Here is a 19,132-nt window from a genome sequence, read left to right as displayed (position 1 = left end):
GTTATTAACTAAAGCCCATATTTTATTCAGATATGCTTAGTTATTTTTTCTAATGTCCTTTTTCTATTCCAGGATACCATCCAGGATACCACATTACATTTAGTTGTCATGTCTCTTTAAGCTCCTCTGTGCTGTGAAAGTTTCTCAGACTTTCCTAGTTCTCGATGACCTTGACAGTTTTGAGGAGCACTGTTTAGGTATTTTGTAGAATGCCCCTCATTTAGCTTGTCTCTTTTTCTCATGATTACTTGGAGTTAATGCTATTTGGGAAGAAGATAACAGAGGTAAAGTGCCATTTTTTTCAAGATTTTATTTAAATCCCTGTTAGTTAACAGAGTGTAATATTAGTTTCAGGTGTAGAGTTTAGTGATTCATCACTTACATACAATACCCGGGATTTATCACAGCAAGTGCCTTCCTTAATCCCCATCCCCTATTTCACCCATCCTCCCACCCACCTCCTCTGTGGTAACCATCAGTTTGTTCTCCATAGTTAATCAAGTCCCATGTTCATTGCATCGTTTCACAGGTACATTCCAGCAACATGACTTGTTATTGATGATCACCTTAATCACTTGGCTGCAGTAGTGTTGTGTTTCTCCACTATCAAGTTACTCTCCCCTTGCCACCCCCATTTTTCATATGACTGTAATAGGGAAAGNAGTAACTGTGTGCAGCCCAAACATTCAAGGAGTGGAGAATTATGCTCCACCTCTTTTGAGGGTGCAGTATCTATGTACATTATTTGTAATTCTGCAAGAAGCATTTATCTCTTTCCTTCCATTTATTTATTTACTTATTCATATTCCTGTCATTGTGCTTTTTAAATTTTTTTTTATTTTTAGTACTTATTTACTGGTGCTATAAGATGTTCCAGACTCATCTGGTATATTTTCCTGCCCCAGTGCTAGAATCAGCCACTTCTGTAAGGTACCCTGGTTCCTTTTACAGGACAATAATTTTAGAAAATAACATCTGGGCATTAGGTATGCTGTTGCTGAGAGAGCAAGGAAATGTATGTGTATAGAGGTATAGGAATAGTTTTTTCTATATGTAACCATCTGTATCTATATTATACTAAACCTAAGTTCATACTGATGTTTCCAATTCTAGTCCATTACCACATGGTTCATTCTAGTTTCCTCCTCTTGTTTATTTGTAACCTCCCATTCCAACAATGAGAAACCTGGCTCCCACCAACTGCCATACATTTTAAAATTTTTACCATTATATATTGTGGTATCAGAATTATTAACATATACTTGCCCCAGGGGAGAGAACTTTACCAGAATGAGCTTAGTACTTATACCAGTTTTGTTTGTTTTGTTTCGTTTTGCCTTTAGTTTTATAGAATCTACCCATTTCCAGTTATTTAGGTCAGCACCTTCGCCTGTTTCCTTCTGTTGTTCCAGATATTTGTAATTTGGTTAGATTGCTTTGTTACATTCTCTATTCCATCCTAAGATCTCTGACCTCCTAAATAATGCTTTTAAAATTTGTGTACATTGAGGTTCACTCTGCTATAAAAGGCTATGGGTTTTGACAAATTCGTAGTGTCATGTGTCCACCATTACAGTAACATATAGAATAGATTTAATGCCTAAAAATATCCTGGTCCTTATTCAACCCTTATTAACCCTTTCTCCCTCTATAACCACTGATCTTTTTACCATCTCACTAGTGTTTTATTTAACAGAATGTGACAGAATTGGAATATAATTGGATACTGAACACAGCCCTATCAGACTAATTTCTTTCATTTTGCAATATGTCGTTAGGATTGATACATGTAGTTTTATAGTTTTAGTTTTAGTTTTGTAGATAATATCTTTTTAAAATCACTTCATATTTCATTATATGGATGCACAGTAGTTTACTTATCCATGCACTTGGAGAATTTCTTGGTGACTTTGAGTTTTTGGTAATTATGAATACAGCTGTATAAACATTAAGGTGCAGGTTTTTATGTGAATATAAGTTTCCATTTGGGTAAATACCTAGGAGTACAGTTATTGGATCATATGGTAAAACTAGATTTAGCTTTGTAAGAAGTTGCCAAAATGTCTTCCAAAGTAGCTGTAACCACTACTGAATGAGAATTCGTGTTGTTTTGCATCCTTGTCAGCAAGTGGTATTGTCTGTTTTGGATTTTTCTTTAACGTTACTAGCAGCTTTATTCATAACTGCCCACATGTGGAAGCACCTGAGATGTCCTTCAATAGGTACAGAGATACAAAAGATGGGGTGCGTTCAGGCAATGGAATGTTATTTAGCAATAAAAAGAAATGAGCTGTCAAGCTATGAGGAGACATGGTGAGGAATCTTAAATGCAATATTACTATCTGAAACTATATACAAAAGTTACATACCATATGGTTCCAATTATTTTGTCTGAAGAAGACAAAACGATAGAGAATGAAGAAAGATCAACGGGTTGCCAAGGGTTAGGGTGAAGAAAGGAAAGAACCCAGGTGTTTGTCATCCCAGGATTCCCCTGCTAGCTTCTGGTAGAACTCTGAGATCCAATGAGACCTGGCTTCCTTTGAAAAAAATGGATGTGGCATCAGTGCCTTTGGTTTGATTCCATCGTTTTTGAGCTGCCCCTCACATTCAGCTCAAGTTTTTTGGATTTTAACCATTCTGATAGAATGGTTAAATGCAGAGGCATCTCATTTTTGTGTTAACTTGCAATTCCCTAATGACAAAGGATGTTGAGTATATTTACTACATTTATTTGCCATCTTTGGTGAGGTGTCTTTTCAAAATTGTCCATTTTTCAGCTTGTCTGATTGCACTAGTTAGGACTTTTAGTACACTGATGACTAGAAGTGGTGAAAGGGTGCATTCTCATCATATTCTGGATTTAAGGGAGAGAAAATCCATTTTCTTTCCAGTAAGTATGATGTTAGTTGTAGGTATTTTGTAGAGGTTATTTATCAGTTTGAGGAATTTCCCTTCTATTTCTAGTTTTCTGCTTGTCATGGATTTTGCAAATATCCCCATTCTTTAATTTGTCTTTACATTTTGTTCTCTCTCTTTTCATATACATTTTACACTTGTTTCCCAACATTTTCATATATGAAGTCTCAGATAGACCTTGAGCTTCTTTGTTTCACTTGCTTCTTCCATTCTTCCTTTATTTTTCCCTCTAATGTGTAAGACTTCTACATGGTCAAGCTTATTGATTTAGGATTTTTCTGGGCTCAATTTCCAGAGATTACCACTTCCTAGTTTTTTGAACTTGGAAAAGTTTTTTTACCTCTCTGAGTTTCAATTTCCTTCTCTGAAAAAGTTGGTGTATTATTCCTTCCTCATATTTGCAAGTGCTGAACAAGTGGATGCTACTATCTTTTTCTTTTATGGAAAAAGTTACTATTACTATATTTTTTCATTCTGGAAAGCATTAGCATCACACTCTCCAGCTGTGTGACATATCTGAGGAACAAAAGTGACCAGAATATAGTTTCATTTATGCAACTGTTTTCCTCTGTGAGCAGAGAAATATCTTGGTCATATTTTTGGTCCAGCCATGTTATATCACTGTTATAAATAAGTAATCTCTTTTTAATGATTAGCTTTGACCTGAATAATAAAAGTGGTGTTAATTTTTGTTGCAGGGAAACTTGATGGAGACAAACTTTCACACACATAAATGAAATGTTGTGTATATAACCTAGAAATTTGAGTGCTTAAATGTTTTATAGTAACTATAAGTCAATGCAAGGAACGTTATTAAGTTACTAGTACATAAAATTCTTAGTATACTATTATTTCATTATGGAATTTAAATGGGATTTGTATGTCCTACACATACAGTTGGTAGGGGTCAGAAGTTGATGACTTCTGTCCTTTGTCACAGTAGTTATTTTGTATTTCTCAGATTTACATCACAAATTAGGAACAACTTGGCTAGAAATAGCTAAAGTTCTGCTGGGAAGAAGATTTAACTGGGAATATGCTGTTGGAATTTCTGAATTGAAGAAGTATGATTGTTGAAAGCATACCAAATGTTTGAAAAGTAGTATTTGCCAACCATACAAAACCAGCATTAGTCATGGGCAAGAAGTTGAGCTGTTGGTGTGATAGGAGCCCATTGTTCCCCTTGCTTTAAATTGCTTATCCTTTTTTGATTTTTCAAGACATGAAATAGTAATCATATTTTCCATTATTTAGCTCACAGAATGTTAGGTCAGAATAGGATAATGTGGGCCTAAGATTCTTCATTTGTTTTCCATTACTTACAGGCTGAAATCCAAATTCCTTAGCAATATCACAGTGGTTGAAAACATAGGTTTTGGAATTAGATAGAGGTTGTGAGCCCAGATTCTGACTTTGCCACATACGGCCATGTTCTTGAGCACGTTGCTTGAACATTCTAAACTTTAGTTTCCTCATCTATGATAATAATAGTCCCTTCCTCATAAAGGATGGAATGAGAGTTAAACTGGGTAATGTATGCACAGTACAAGCACAGGGTTTGGTGCATTTTATGTGTTCAGTACACAGTAGCTGCTGGTAATCATAGCACCATGACATATAAGGCCTTTGCTAGATGGTCTTTTCAACTTCATTTACCATCATTAACCCTTTAAATTCACCCCATTTATCCTGAATACACTCCTCTATTACAACATACCTTCCTGACTTTTCTCCACTGTGTCTTTTAAGAAAATTATGTAGAATTAAACTAATATTGGGATAATCAGGGCCGTGTGCAGGGCAGGCTCCAGAGGGAAGTCCTGAGACAAAGGCAGCATGGCCTCCACTGCCAACCTCAGCAGCCCCATCAGCCTAGTCCACCTCACTTACCTCACTTGCCTGGCCACAGCCATCTGAGGGACTTTGAATTTGTCAGGGATTTCCCTCAGCAGACTCTGCATGGAGAAAGGACCACCGTTTGGCCTGGTGGCTGTCTTACAAAAAATCCCAATGGCGGGATGAACCTCATGAACTGGGATTGCACCATTCTGGGCAAGAAAGGGACTCTGTGGGAAGGAAGCTGGTTTAAACTACGGATGCTTTTCAGACACCACTAATGATCCTCACCCCCCAAATGCAAATTTGAACCACCACTATTTCACCCAAATGTGTATCCTTTGGGCACAGTGTGCCTGTCCATCCTTGAGGAGGACAAAGACTGGAGGCCAGCCATCACGATTAAGCAGATCTTGTTAGGAATACAGGAACTTCTAAATGAACCAAGTATCCAGGACCTAGCCCAAGCAGAGGCCCACACAGTTTATTGCCAAAACAGAGTGGACTGCAAGAAGAGGGTTCAAGCACAAGCCAAGAAACTCACACCTTTGTAAGCAGCGACCGTGTGGTGCCATAAGAAGGAAGGGATTGGTTTGGCAAGAACTTGTTTACATCATTTTTGCAAATCTAATGTTGCTCTGTTACAATTACTAGTCACCTGGGGAGGGTTGGGCCAGCTCTCTTTACTATCTCCACCACTGAGATGCAGTCCTCCACTCACTGGGTGGCCCAGTTTTTCATACAGGGTCTCTTCCTTCAGTCTCTTGTATTTTTGATTGTTATGTAAAACTTGCTTTTATTTTAATATTGATGTCATTTCAACTGCTGTAAAATTATAAACTTTCATACTTTAGTGAGCCCCAAGGAGCTTGTTTCCTTTCCTCACAGATTCAGGCTTGCTTCACAATGTTTAGAGAGAGCTACACTCAGCCTCCAGCCAGCCTCCCTCCCACCTCGTTCTCCTCGGAACCTGGGTTGTGTTGCTTATGAGCCTCAGATCCAAATTCCAGTGATGTCTCCTTACCACATCGCTTCCTTTGTGTTTATATGGTGTTTTGTCTGTGTTGGCCTTTAGAGTAAATGAACTGTTTATACAAAAAAATAAGCTAATACTGGGATAATCATAAATACATAAGAATTGATCAGATAAGTGTATATTCAGTATATTAAAAATAAAGTGTAGGACAATCCCTGTGTATATAAGACATCTTGAACCAGTGGTCATTGAGCCAAACTAAGTATAGACCTGTTTTGTTTGGTCTCTTGATGTTAAAATAAATCAGAGAATTTATAATAAAAATTTGAATTTCTGGCTTCTCTTGAAAACATTGAAGATGTAGCAACTGAACCTCCATTGCTGCACAGAAATGGTTGGGGTTTTTCAATTAGACCCACTCTCCATTCAAATAATATAGATGTATCACAATAGCATCTATGTGGTCACCAGTATAGAGTTCATCTTTTTCTCCAGAAAAGGTGATTTGATTAATGCAAAATAGGAAGAGTACTGCTCTTTACCCATTCCCAGGTAGGTAGAGTATAAACTGATCTACCTGAAGAAGCAACAGCAGCCACCCACCCACCTCCCAAAGTGCCTAACCAAATGTTCTTAAAAATGTTTGATCTTGGCAAAGCTTGTATCACTATAGCTATGTATAGTCTTGCTGATTTTGGTATTGGTGATTTGTTCTGTGCCCTCCTGAGAAGCCCTACAGTTTGTGCAGGTGAATTGGAGTTATTAATGGAGATGGTGGCTTGTATTAGATGAGTCCTATTCTCTTACAGCCCCATGACTCTGGTGCATGTGGTTTTGGCCACATTGTGGCAGGGCCAGGGGGCCATGTGTACTCATGTTAGAAGACTCTATAGAAGAGTATTTGACACGGGCATCAGGCCAGTTTATAAGCTGAGTTTTTTCTGGGGGGAGGATGTACCTTCAAATTTTAACCACTTGAATAATTAAATGTTTGTCCCCTCTGTGACTACAGGTACATCTCATAAATTCCCATGCTTAGGAGAATATTCACAAAAAACAAAGGGAAATGATTTAGCAATAATCTAGTTAATTTGGTCAATGTAAACACCCCAATTGGCTATATCATATTATGTTTTGAAACTTGAATTGTGCACTTTTTATTGTTTACACTGACTAAATTGGGCATAAAATTGCCAGATCAGTTTACTCCATGTTTTACAGATACAGCATAAAAGCCAGATTAAGCAGAGATAGTATTTTTCTCTGAGCAGAGTGTGGGAATTTGAGTTTCTTATCAGACTTTGAAAACTGTGAATGTTAAATTATACTAGGATGGTACTTCCTGTTTTTACTTGTCATTGAATTTATTTTCTTCTTTGGAAGCCCAAAATGAGCTTTTGACCACATATCCTTTAATGCACTGACGTGGGAAGAGATGTGGTAGAGTTGCAGCCAGGAAAAGATTAAAAATTGACTCAAGAAAATTTTGTATCGTTCAGTTCAAGTACAGGAACTAACATGACTTGTCTGAGATTTGGCAACGTCTCATCCCTCTTTCAAAATGAAGCACATCGGAAACACCTTCACGAGGGACGTACTAATTGGCTCTTGCTTCTTGCTAGTTACTGTGTTATTACCTACTGCAATCCAATCAGACATCCAAAAGGAGATCTATTTCTAAGAGTGTGATTCAGTTGGATTAAGTACAGACCCTGAAGTTTGACACGCTGGTGCCACTGACGTACTTGTCAGCGGAGAATGTCAGTCAACATTACAGTGTCTGAGTTTCCATAAAAGACATATTGTGATTTGCCCCACGTCCAAATAAAGATATTATCATGACTTAAAGGTAAATTGCTGTAAATGAAAATAATTCAATTCAATGCATACCATAGGAAATAATTGGATGTATAGATAGGCAATATGTGTTAGAGAAAAACAGAGTGACTTCATTTTCATCCTTGTAGTCCTAGGGCAGGTAGAGTGCCTAGTATCAGCTGCCTGCTCAATGGGTGACTACTGAATGGATGAATCTGTCCATCAACAGTGGTGCTTTGGTAACAACTTACTCTAACAAGATTAAGTTACTTAATCTCTGCAGACCTCAGACTTTTCTATCCATGAAATGATTTCGACTAGCTAGTAAGAAACATTTTCTTGCAGGTCCACAATTTGACTCTATGATTGTATGTATTGTAAAATGTGGCAAATATATATAACCTGAAGTGTTTGGGGCCTTGGTTTGGATACTGTACGAAAACAGAAAGATTTTGAGTTTGACTTATTGAAAGATTATTTTTAAATTTTTACTTATTGGTGAATTTAAACTCATTTGTATTTCTGAAAGTATTAGGAAAATATTAGGTGATCAAACATACCAGGGGCTGTTTATATACATATACTTGATAGGATGGCCTTTGAGGATTAGAGTAAGAAAATGAGCAATGACTTAAATAATATGCTTATATAAAATTAAATAATGAAAATAAAACATAAATCGGTGTTTTAATGACCAGCAAACATCAACCATGACTGTTAGCATATGAACTACTGTCCCAAGTGAAAATTTGGGCCTTCTAGTGGAAATTTTGATGTTTGAGAATTACCATGAAGAATTTTGGTGTATTAAAAGTTCCAGGTAGAGAGAGGCTTCTATAGATACAGAATTGACTTCCTCTTAATTCCAGGTAGCCCCTCTTATTATGACATGGCTACCAATTCCTTTCTCTTAAAGGTGTGAGGGACTGGCCAGGAAGGAGTGTGAGACCTTCACTTTCTTTCGGTCCTTTTAAGGTGCTGAAAGCTTGTTGCTCCTCTGCCTAGGCCTGACTTGTCTTGAGGAGCTCAAAGCTGCAGGGCCTGTTTAGCTGCTGCTCTTTACGTGTGCTGACCAAGGTTTATATCCCAATTGCTTATGTATCAGAACTCTGAAGTTGAGAAAGCACCTTTGAAAAATTCAGTGATGTCTGCTCCTGGAGGGATTTATATTTGAAATGTTTTCCTATCATGCCTTCCTCTTCAATTTGTTCTCTTTTGTTTCTTCCTTTGCTGTGACTCTCATTCATTTATTCATGCATAAAAACATACAGGATATTTTCTATATGCCAAACACTGTGTTGGATCATAAGGATAGAGAACTAAAGATATGCTGCTTACTGTATAAGAGCTTACTGCCCAGCATCATTTTTTTTTTTTTTTTGGTGCAATTTCTTTGTAAGATTGGTCCTTTGCTACTTAGAGCCTCTGGGAATGTACTTATACTTTGAATGTTTAGTTTTTGACTCTTAGCTTTAAATAATTCATTCCTAAATTCTGTCAGGTGTCTATAAAAGTCAACCAGTTGAAGCTGTTTTTAGCCATCAGTTGGTAGATATGAACACTTAATATTAGGTTTTTTTCGTTTTGCAAGTGTCTCTTTCAACAAGAAACTCAAAAGTAGGATTTTTGCAGCTTTACCCTTTCTGGTAACCAGGTTCTAATCTTATGTGATTACTACATTTGGGGGTGAATGTGGAAAGGAAATTTTTATTTAAGTTACAAAGTCTGACTTCTCCCCAACTAAACTTTATTGAAATCCTCTGATGAGGCTATAAACTTACTGCTTCTATTTCCTTTTCTTTCTCCTTCATAGTTACACATATGGGAGACAAAAGCCTCAGATCTCCGTTTGAAACCTCTTGGGTAGTTAGTAGAGAAATTATTGCAAGCTTTCAGAATTGAGGATGAAGAAACTACGTATGGCTATTATTATAACTAAGCCAAAAGAGAAGGAAATATTAGGAGGAGCCAAGGAGTCGGTTTATTTGAGACAAAGAATTTTGGTTAAACAGATCCTATTGAAATTTGACTTTGATCATACTTTTCAAAAACATTGAAAGTGAATATTTTGATTCCTTATTGCTGCATAACTTTTCTCTTCCCCCAAACTTGGTGGATTAAAACAACAATGATTTTATTATATCTCCTCATTCTCTGGGCTGATTGAGTTCAGCTGAGTCCTTCTGCTTCACGTGAAGTCACTTGGGGATGCAGCCATCTTGGAACTTACCTGGGCCAGAGCCTCAAGATGGCCAGTGGTAGTGGACCACTGATGCTGGCCATCCTCAGTTAACTCAGCAGGGACTGTCTCCATGGGGTCTTGATTCTCCTTAAGGCCTCCTATGCTTCTTCCTGTGGCTGCTTAGGCTTCCCTGTAGCATGGCTGCTGGATTTCAAGAGGCAGGAAGTAGAAGCTGCCAGTCGCCTTAAAGTCTAGCCTAAAGTTGCACAGCTTCACTTCCCTTACATTCTATTGGTCAGAGCAGTCACAGGCCCAGTTTATATTCAAGGGAGTGAAGAAATAAGACCACTTTGCAATGGAGGCAGCCACAAAGATTTTACAGTTATCTTTAATCTACTATAGTAAATCTGTTTATAGCTAATCAATATAAAAGCTGATGTTTGAAAAAAAGAGAGGGACATAAAAAAGCCTAGGAAGTTCAGCATTAGGTATCTCCTGAATGCATATTTTATAAAGGGGAAAATTAGCTGCGTGATAATCACATTCAGGCAGACTCAGGGAAAGGTTAACTTAGACCACTGGTTCTCAAACTTAAGTGTTCATCAGAATTATTAGGAGGGTGTGTTAAAACCAGATTGCTGGGCTGCACCCCTAGAGGTCCTGATTAAATGGGCTTAGGGCAGGGCCTGGGGATTAGCATTTCTAAGAAATTCCCAGATGATACTGATGCTAGTGGTCTTGGGAACCACACTTTGAGAACCAGTGCCTTAGACTAGGTGGGGCCAGAAAGAGTGAGAAGAAAAAGAAAAAAAGAAGGACATATATTGTTTTTCCTCTAATGGTGTTTTTTAAAAGCCTAGTGTCAGTAGTATAAATTTAAGTTTCAGGCCATCATGAACATGTTAACATAGGGCCTTTATGTTTATCAGGGTTATTAATCCTAGTGCTGCAATATCAACCCTGAAATCCCATTAGCTTAACATAACAAAAGTTTATTCTTACTTATGTAAAGCACAGTGTGAGTCAGTAGCATTCCTCTGTATGTGCTACAGCATCTGGAACATGTGGTCCTCATTGTTGCTGAGGCAGGGGAGGGAGAAGAGAGAAATAAACAAGGCACACCAGCTCTTAACTGCCCCAACCTAGAAGTGACACAGGTTACCTCTTCTCAGAGTCCATCGGTCTGAACATGCACCCATTGGTGCATGACCTCAACCTAAGTACAAAGGAAGCTGGGAAATGTGGGGGGGGGGACATAAGTAGGAAGCCCTAACTATCTCTGCTATAGTACCCAACTAACTTCAGGGTCCCATATTCTGTGATTAGGCAGAGCTGGAAGAAGAAAGAATCCCATGAGCCCTCAAACCCATATGTATACCTCAGCTTGTAATTATTCAAATACTATTATTACTTCCAAAATATATATTTTCTTCTATGAGTAATTTTTTTTTTTAGTCCTAATTTTCTGGGTGGCATTAAACAGAGTGCCTAATGACATCGCTATCTCAAAAGAAAAATCTGCTGTGAAAACTTTTTCATCTGTTACAAATAATTTGGTAAACTCTTGTTATCAAGCCATTTTGGTTGTTCTGTTAAGGATTGGTTAAGTAAGAGGTGCCTGGGTAGCTCAGTTGGTTAACCATCTACCTTTGATTCAGGTCATGATCCCAGGGTCCTGGGATTGAGCCCCACATTGGGCTCCCCACTTGGTGGAGAGCCTGCTTCTCCCTCTCCTTCTGCCTGCCATTCCCCCGGCTTGTGCTCTCTCTTTCTCTCTCTTTCTCTGTGTCAAATAAATAAATAAAATACTTTTTAAAAAGGATTGATTAAATAAGACACCGTCTCTTTTTCTTTGCTGATTTTGCCAAGCACAGAATTCTTTAGGTAATTGTTAAAGTGATTATTTAAGCTGCTGGAGACTAGACAGCTTGTGTCCATTGGCAAAGGGTAGTATCAGGACTTTGAAGATCGTCTTGTGGGCATTTTTGAAAATAAAGGAATGAAATTTATTTTTATCCTATCCATACAAGTCCCACTGATAGCTAAGTGATAGATAGATAATATGGTACAGAATATTGTCAGTGAGAAACAAAGCACAATTTAGGTTTAATTTGTTCATCAGATTCCCTCATATTGCTGTTGCCTACCTTTGTCTGGAATTCTTTTTTTTTGGTGCCTCCACAAAAATTGATACTGGTAAGCAGGACTTCCAGGCACATAGAGACTCTTTGGTCATGGGAAACCAATTCCTATTTTCCTCTGCTGATGGGAAGACCTTATTTGGAAGATAAAACCTTTGGAACATGCTATATATTCAGTCTCAGTAGCTTTGAGGCAAATTTCCATTTCAATATTGTTTCTTAAATTCTACAGGCTTAATTAACATCTCTGATATGTTGAAACAATATGATGATGAGGTAGTTCTTTGTAGAAACATGCTTGACTGGTAGCAGTCTCCTGTCTTAGTTTGGTAAACTAAAATTCTATATCTCACGGTTATTAGAAAGCATCTGAGTTATGTACTTTGATGCCTTCATTATGTGGTTTTAGTTTATACTTAGAATCTTTATAGGATTCCCCCCTTCCACACACAGTTATTTAGTAGCTACTAGACTGGCAGCTGCCTTAAATTAACAAGTGACGGATCAGCATTACTCTTGCCACTGAACAGATGAAGAAACTGAGACTATTTTGTGACTAGTCCAAAGCGTCCTGGTGAGTCAGGGTCAGAGTTAGGATTAAACTTTAGTGTAAATGCTCAGGCCAAAGCAACTTGTGTAACTCTGAAGTTAAATTTCTGGAGACAGAGACACTATCTTATTTTAATATTTGCTAGCACGACAGCATGATGTGCAGTTACATTGGAGACTATTTAAACTATCTGATCCATTTCAGAAGTGTAGCTGCAGTCTCCTACCCTACCTGGGATGGGTGAAGAAGGGCTTTGGGTATACACAGAAGGCTACATAATGTATTGGAAAGGGCAAGACACTGTGGTGGGAAGAAACACGTTCCATTGAGAGCTGTGTGACCTTGGTTATGTCACTTAATCTCTCAGGAACCTCAAAGTCTTCACTTGTAAAATGTGAGGCATCAGCAGAAATGTTTCCTAAGGTCTAAATTTTTAGTGCAGAATTTTGAAACTGTTATATTTGTGATTAGGAAATCCTCCTTAGGTGAATCTTAATTTAACCAAAATTCCCATTCTTTTAAAGATTTATTTTTAAATGCAATTTCTATGAGAAACAGTTTCTTCGGGTTTTGACTTGGCATCTGGAATCTTCTGTCTGTCATCAGCTCTGCTGAAGAGCACAAAAGGGAATTGCAGAAGGAAGCTTGGCTGAGAAGAGGCTGAGTGTGCAAAGCAGGCACAAACTTGTAAGGCCAGGCTCTCTTCTCTCTACAGCCCTGCTTTCTATTCTTCCCAGAGCTGGAGGCCAAACTCTAAACCACCTCCTGCTACCCACTACCTTACTGATGGATAGAAGAAATCATTGCGTGGGGAGGGTGTTTGCTAGGCTATTTTGGTAGCAGCCCTTGTATACACGTACCTCACCCTATGCACTTTGGTTGGCTTACGATGGAATGAATCTTGGGGAATTTGCTTTTTCAGCTTCTTTGTCTCCTCCCACCCTTTTGCCAAGTGACAAGAAGAACAAGGTATCAGCCTCAATAAAATATAGTAGTGCCTCCCTATTTTTCCACCTCCCCTTGTGGAAGAGAGCTTGGTCAGACTCATCAAGGGCAGAGTCTGGGGGGTCGGAGTCCATTTGAAGAGTTTTCTCTCAGAGTTCAGGCTAATTTCTAAATATCACTGACCCAGAGGCCAGTTTCACATCCTGCAGAAAAGCTCTGGAAGAATGTGTCAGCAGAACTGGCATTGCATGTCTAGACAAAGAATTGATATTAGCATCATCAGCCAGCATCCAATCTGTTAACTCTTGTGTAAGCATTTGTTGTCTGTGCCGCAGGCATTTTTTTGGCTAAAAATGAAAACTGTAGGTCTAAGATTTAGACTTAGGTCTTTCAGGATGTTCTTTCAAGGTAAGGAATCACAAGGTAATTTTTTTTTTCAAAATCAGCTATTTTATTGATTATTATGAAAGTCTCTTCAACTTTTTAAAAAAATTTTCAGTAAAATGGTATTTGCATCATCACCATCTTCATTTTATTATATATTCATTATTTCAAGAAACATTTATTAAGCACCCACCCCGAAGCTATACAAGGCATGCTGCTAGGCTGTGCTGATACATTGATGAATAAAACACCTAAGGTCCCTGCCCCTCTGGAGTTTATAACTTAATGGGGGAGACTGACCACAAACAAGAGTAACAGGATATTTCTGTCTCAGTTTCAGCTGAGGCACCAAAGAACAAAGCAGTAGGTGTCAAGTTCCTTGGCTTTTTAAATTAAAGTACTAGACTACCTCTGCAGGATTTGCAAACAGGGTACCTCAGAACTGGTTTTGCTAGCCTGAACCCATCATCCACCTTCAGGGCATTGAAGAAAAGGCTTGGTGTACTTGGAGGTTAAAGTGCTGGTAGGTTTTCTTTGAGGAGAGTTGTCACTGTGCTGTGTGGTTCTCCTCACTTCAGGAAGGGGCTGTGTATCCCCCTTACTCAGACCTAGTTGGGATGAGGCTTCTAGGGAACCACTCAGAAAGAGCACTATTTTGTGTTTCCTGGACTTTGGGGACTTTGGGACTGACATCTGAGGCATTTCAAGGCAGAGGCCAGAGAGTTGGGGTAGGAATGGGATATGGTAAGGCAGTAGAGATGAGGTGGCTGCATTGGGATTGGCTAGCACTTTTAAAGTTGACTGGGTAAGAACCAACTCAGAAAAAAAGCAGACTGGGTCATGGTGAACATAACTTCACAAGGAGGACCATAGGGATGAGGTGACTCAGGAAAAAAAAAAAAAAAAATAGGCCTCTAGCATGGAGCAGCTGAATGCGAATGAGAGGGAAATTCTTAAGGGACCAATCAGAAGGAGACTTGCCTAGTGAGGCAGCTGTGGGTAAGAAATCTGCCACTGATGGGAGTCTCTGAAAACCCCAAAAAGAGCAGGCTTGGGAAGCTTGGGTGTCTGCCAAGTATAGAGGTACCAACTCCAGATTACAGCCATATCTGACAAGTTAGATCTATCTTCCCCTCTTCTCCTCTATCCCCTGCCCCAACCTGGAAGGGCCCAAGATGGGAAAAGGTGAAATGAGAAAGCTTACTAGGCTGCCTCCCCTGATAAGCTTCCAAGACTGAAACAGATCTGAGCTGGCAGAGGGGAGATATTGTGGATTATTTTAAGTCTGGGGTCTTGATATTAAAATCACCCAAGAAAAGGGACTATTTGTTTATGACTGGCAAGTGACTAGGATTGTTTTGGGACTGAAGGGATATTTTCATTTAGTGACAGGGAAGAACATGTGAAGTTGAGCAGATCTAAAGGAACAGAAGTGGGAGAGGATAAATCGCTTTCGGTTCACGCCATACTGCTTCAGGTTCCTTTAACCTGGTTATGCTAGTAAATGAATAAAATACGGAATTATGAGACTCTGTGGGGAGGGGTGGCAGTTGTAGAGAACCCATTTAGATAGCTCAACTATCTAAAAGGATGACCTTTCAGGAAATGAAAATTAATGAATGAGAAAGATTCAGTTGTATTGTGTTTGGTGGGAGTTGGGGAGGGAGGTGCCTGCAAACTCCAGGCAGAAGTTAACAGCCTGTTTAAGGTTTATGTGGGAATCCTGTGATCAGCATCCAGGAAACATTTAGATGGCTTCAGTCAAAGTTATTGTCATTCTTTGTGTAGGGCACTGAATTAAATGCCAGGTCTACAAACAGGATAAATGCCTCCTTCACTGAGGTTTAAGTCTTAATTGATCAACTTTGGGGAAAAAAAACACTTTGATAAAAGGTAAGATCTAAAAAAAACTACTTTGATAAAAGATAAGATCTAAAGGCCTAAAGGCAGTAAAGAGTGGAGAAACTTCCATCCTTTGCCCTCAAGCTCTTGATGGTGCTAGATAACATTCTCCTTTTCTGAGAATTTCCATGACAAGCAGCCTCTTTTAGTGTGCTGGTGACCTTTTATGGAGTATAGGGACAGCTGAGTAAAGAAACACAGAGCTCCTCTGACAGTCCCAGGAGGGAGGGAAAGCCTTTTAACTTGTTCTAGGTCTTTGTTTATGTGTAAGGCTTAGAAAAGACTACCTGTAAGCATGCCATCCAAAATAATAGAGGTAAGATGTCAACAAGTCAGTAGGGGCAGATATGCCTTCTCAGTTGAGCACAGTGATTGGAAATGTGGTTTGCCTTTGCTGGCATAAGTTTGTTCACTCATGAAATAAAAAGAGCAGAAAGATGAACTAGTGGCCTAGGGAAGGCCTGGGGAGAGTCTCTGCAGGAATGCGGACTCAACCATTTAAAGCCTAGATCCCAGGCAGACGGAGAACCAGTGAGTGTCTGTGCTGGTGGCACTTTCCCAGTCTTGCTCACCTTCCAGCCACTCAGTCTCTACCAGGAGATGGAGTATTTTGGGGCAGGGAGCAATGAACCTGGGCTTGTGGGGACTCCCAGAGATGAAGACTGACAGCCCCTGGTTTCAAGGAACTATCTGGTTGGGAGACAGAATACATTGCCAACACATCTGGTACTCACAAATACAGAGCCAACCCAAGGAGGTGGAGAGAGAGGTAAAATATGCTTCCTGTGAGTACTGGGAAAGGACAGTGCAATCTAAATTGCCAGAGTTTTCCATGTCTCTAGCTTTTAGTTATATCTCTTCATCATCCAGATAACACACACTCAACAGAGAAACTGGCAAGCGCCACAGTGTAAGATATCAGCTGCTTACATTATTAAAGAACATTTGGTACAGAAGGGACTTCTGAATTTGGGAGGAAGGAGTTTGTGCTGTCTTTCCCATTTCCCATTGGTAGGGAGAAATAATTTGCCTCATTAGAACCTGTGCCCCTTAGACAGGAGCCAGTCCCCAAACAGGCTGCCAGGTACACAGAAAGTTCTCGATTAATGTATTTAAAAATCAAAGTTCTGTGATTTAGAGATCTAAGAATTTCATTTTTTTTTTTTAGAAATTGGAATTAGAGTGCCTTGTAACTAGTCTGTCTTACTAGTATTAGTATGCTTTTTGTATGCTTTTTGATACTCCCTAATTTACAAATATAATGTGTTTAAAAATCAGTTAAGTTGATATCATGGCCCTTAGGTATATTTTTTCCTTGGCAACACATTATAGTAGCAAGAACATGAACATTTGAGTCAGGCAAATGTGAGTTTAAAAACCAGCCTTACAACCCTTAGATCTGGAGTTTGGTGCCAGCCTCTAGATTCCCATTTTGGAGGCTTCACTCTACCCTTCTGATAGTCACAGCCCTCCTTCCTGGAGAGACAAGTCTGAGTGGCCAAGAACACATGCTCATGTGAAACCTCTGTCCCTGTGCTCTCAGGACTCTGGGATTCCCTGCCCAGGCAACTGGGAACACACTTCCAGGGATTGCTGGGCCTGAGACAAGCTGGCTGGGCAGTCAAACCTTTCACAGAATGGGACCTGACAGGGGTGGGTGTAGAGTGGGAGGAAAGAGAGGATGGGGCAGTGGGCTGAGGAACTTTCATTTGTACTCTCACATTGAGTCCTGAAAATGTCACAGGGAAGTTTCCTTATATCTGACCTTTGGTCATATTGCTTACAAACAGTATGACCTTTCTGAGCTCATTTTCCTCCTTCAAAAATGTATGTAAGAATTCCTAACTTATAGATTTTAAGGGTACAATTAGATTATTATTTAAACGTAATTGTATGAAATTAACTAAACAATAAATTCTTATCATTAATGTAAATCTTGACTATAGAGTTTCAGACTAACCTGAAAATGTCTTCTAAAACCACCACACAACTGAAATGCATTACTAATTATATTATTAGCATGAATGATATTTCAGGTATGTGGTCTCTTATCTGAAAACTTTGGCCCAGATGTTTCCAGAATTAAGACCTTTTATGGATTTTAGATATATATATATAAACCATATATTGCATTACACTTGGAATATTTGAGGCAAAGCCATGCTATTGAATACATTACTATTTTCCCCACAAAACCTGTCAAGTAAATATATATAATAAGTAAAGACCATACATAGCCTTATGTTAATCCAGGTCAGTTTTCTAAAAAGTAAATTTCTGTATTTTGGAACAGTTTTAGATTTACAGAAAGATTGCAAAGATAGTACAGAGTTCCCCTATGTCCTGTAGCCAGTTTTCCATGTTGTTATCATCTTACCTTACTCTGGCACATTTGTCAATTCATAATAATGTATCATTATTATTATTATAATTAACATTATTATTATTATACATTATTATTAACTGAAGTTCATACTTTATTCAAATTTTCTTAATTTTTACCTACAAATTTTTCCTTTTTCTGTTTCTGGATTCCATCTAGGCCATTCCATTGCATTTAGCCGTTATGTCTTCATTAGCTTTTGCTGGCTGTGATAGTTTCTCAGACTTTTCTTATTTTTGATAGCCCTGATGGTTTGAGGAGTACTGCTCAGGTATTTTGTAGACTGCACTTCAATTGGGATTGTCTGATGGTTGAAGATGAGACTGGGGTTATGGGTTTTGGGGAGAAAGACCACAGTAATAGAATGCCATTCTCATCACATCTGAAGGGTGCATACTATTAACATGACTTATCACTGTTAATGTTGACCTTGATCACCTGGCTGTGGTAGAGTTCATTAGATTTCCCACTATAAAGTTATACTTTTTTCTTTCCTTTTCACTCTGTACTTTCTGGAAGAAAGTCACTATGCATGACCCACAGTTAAGGAGCGGGGAATTACGCTCCTCTCCTAGAGGGGTAGAACATCTGAATTATTTAGAATTCTTCCACATGGGAGGGTGAACTGTTCTCCCCCATAGGTCAGATTTTTCTGCCAAATGGTTAAGGAATTTTTAAATTTTCTTTTAAATTTTTAGTGTTGTGGTTAAGGGATTATGGACCAGAGCCAACGTTATATCTAAATTTAATGTCTTATAACATGCTTCTACCCATTATACCTCTCTGTGGACAGGAGACTGAGTGATGTTTTCTTATAAGAAAGAATGATAGGGGGTGCCTGGGTGGCTCAGTCGTTAAGCGTCTGCCTTCGGCTCAGGGCGTGGTCCCGGGGTCCTGGAATCGAGCCCCACATCAGGCTCTTCCTCTGGGAGCCTGCTTCTTCCTCTCCCATTCTCCCTGCTTGTGTTCCCTTTCTCGCTGGCTGTCTCTCTCTCTGTCAAATAAATAAATAAAATCTTAAAAAAAAAAAAAAAAGAATCATAGGAACTAATAGGAAGGGATAATGGTGGCCTGTCTCCCAGAGCCATGGATAGTT

The 19,132-nt window shown here is 38.9% G+C and overlaps 1 pseudogene; it reads left to right on the top strand.

Moving 5' to 3' along the window:
- The window catches only part of LOC103672231, an 89,610-nt pseudogene extending 84,301 nt beyond the window's left edge, over window positions 1–5,309 (top strand).
- Window positions 5,310–19,132: the final 13,823 nt, after the last annotated feature.

The sequence above is a fragment of the Ursus maritimus genome, unplaced genomic scaffold (genome assembly GCF_017311325.1).
Source record: "Ursus maritimus isolate PB19 unplaced genomic scaffold, ASM1731132v1 scaffold_5, whole genome shotgun sequence".
NCBI classification, from domain to species: domain Eukaryota; kingdom Metazoa; phylum Chordata; class Mammalia; order Carnivora; family Ursidae; genus Ursus; species Ursus maritimus.
The sequence above is the reverse complement of the archived record's forward strand: the minus strand, read 5'-3'. Positions and strand labels throughout refer to the sequence as shown.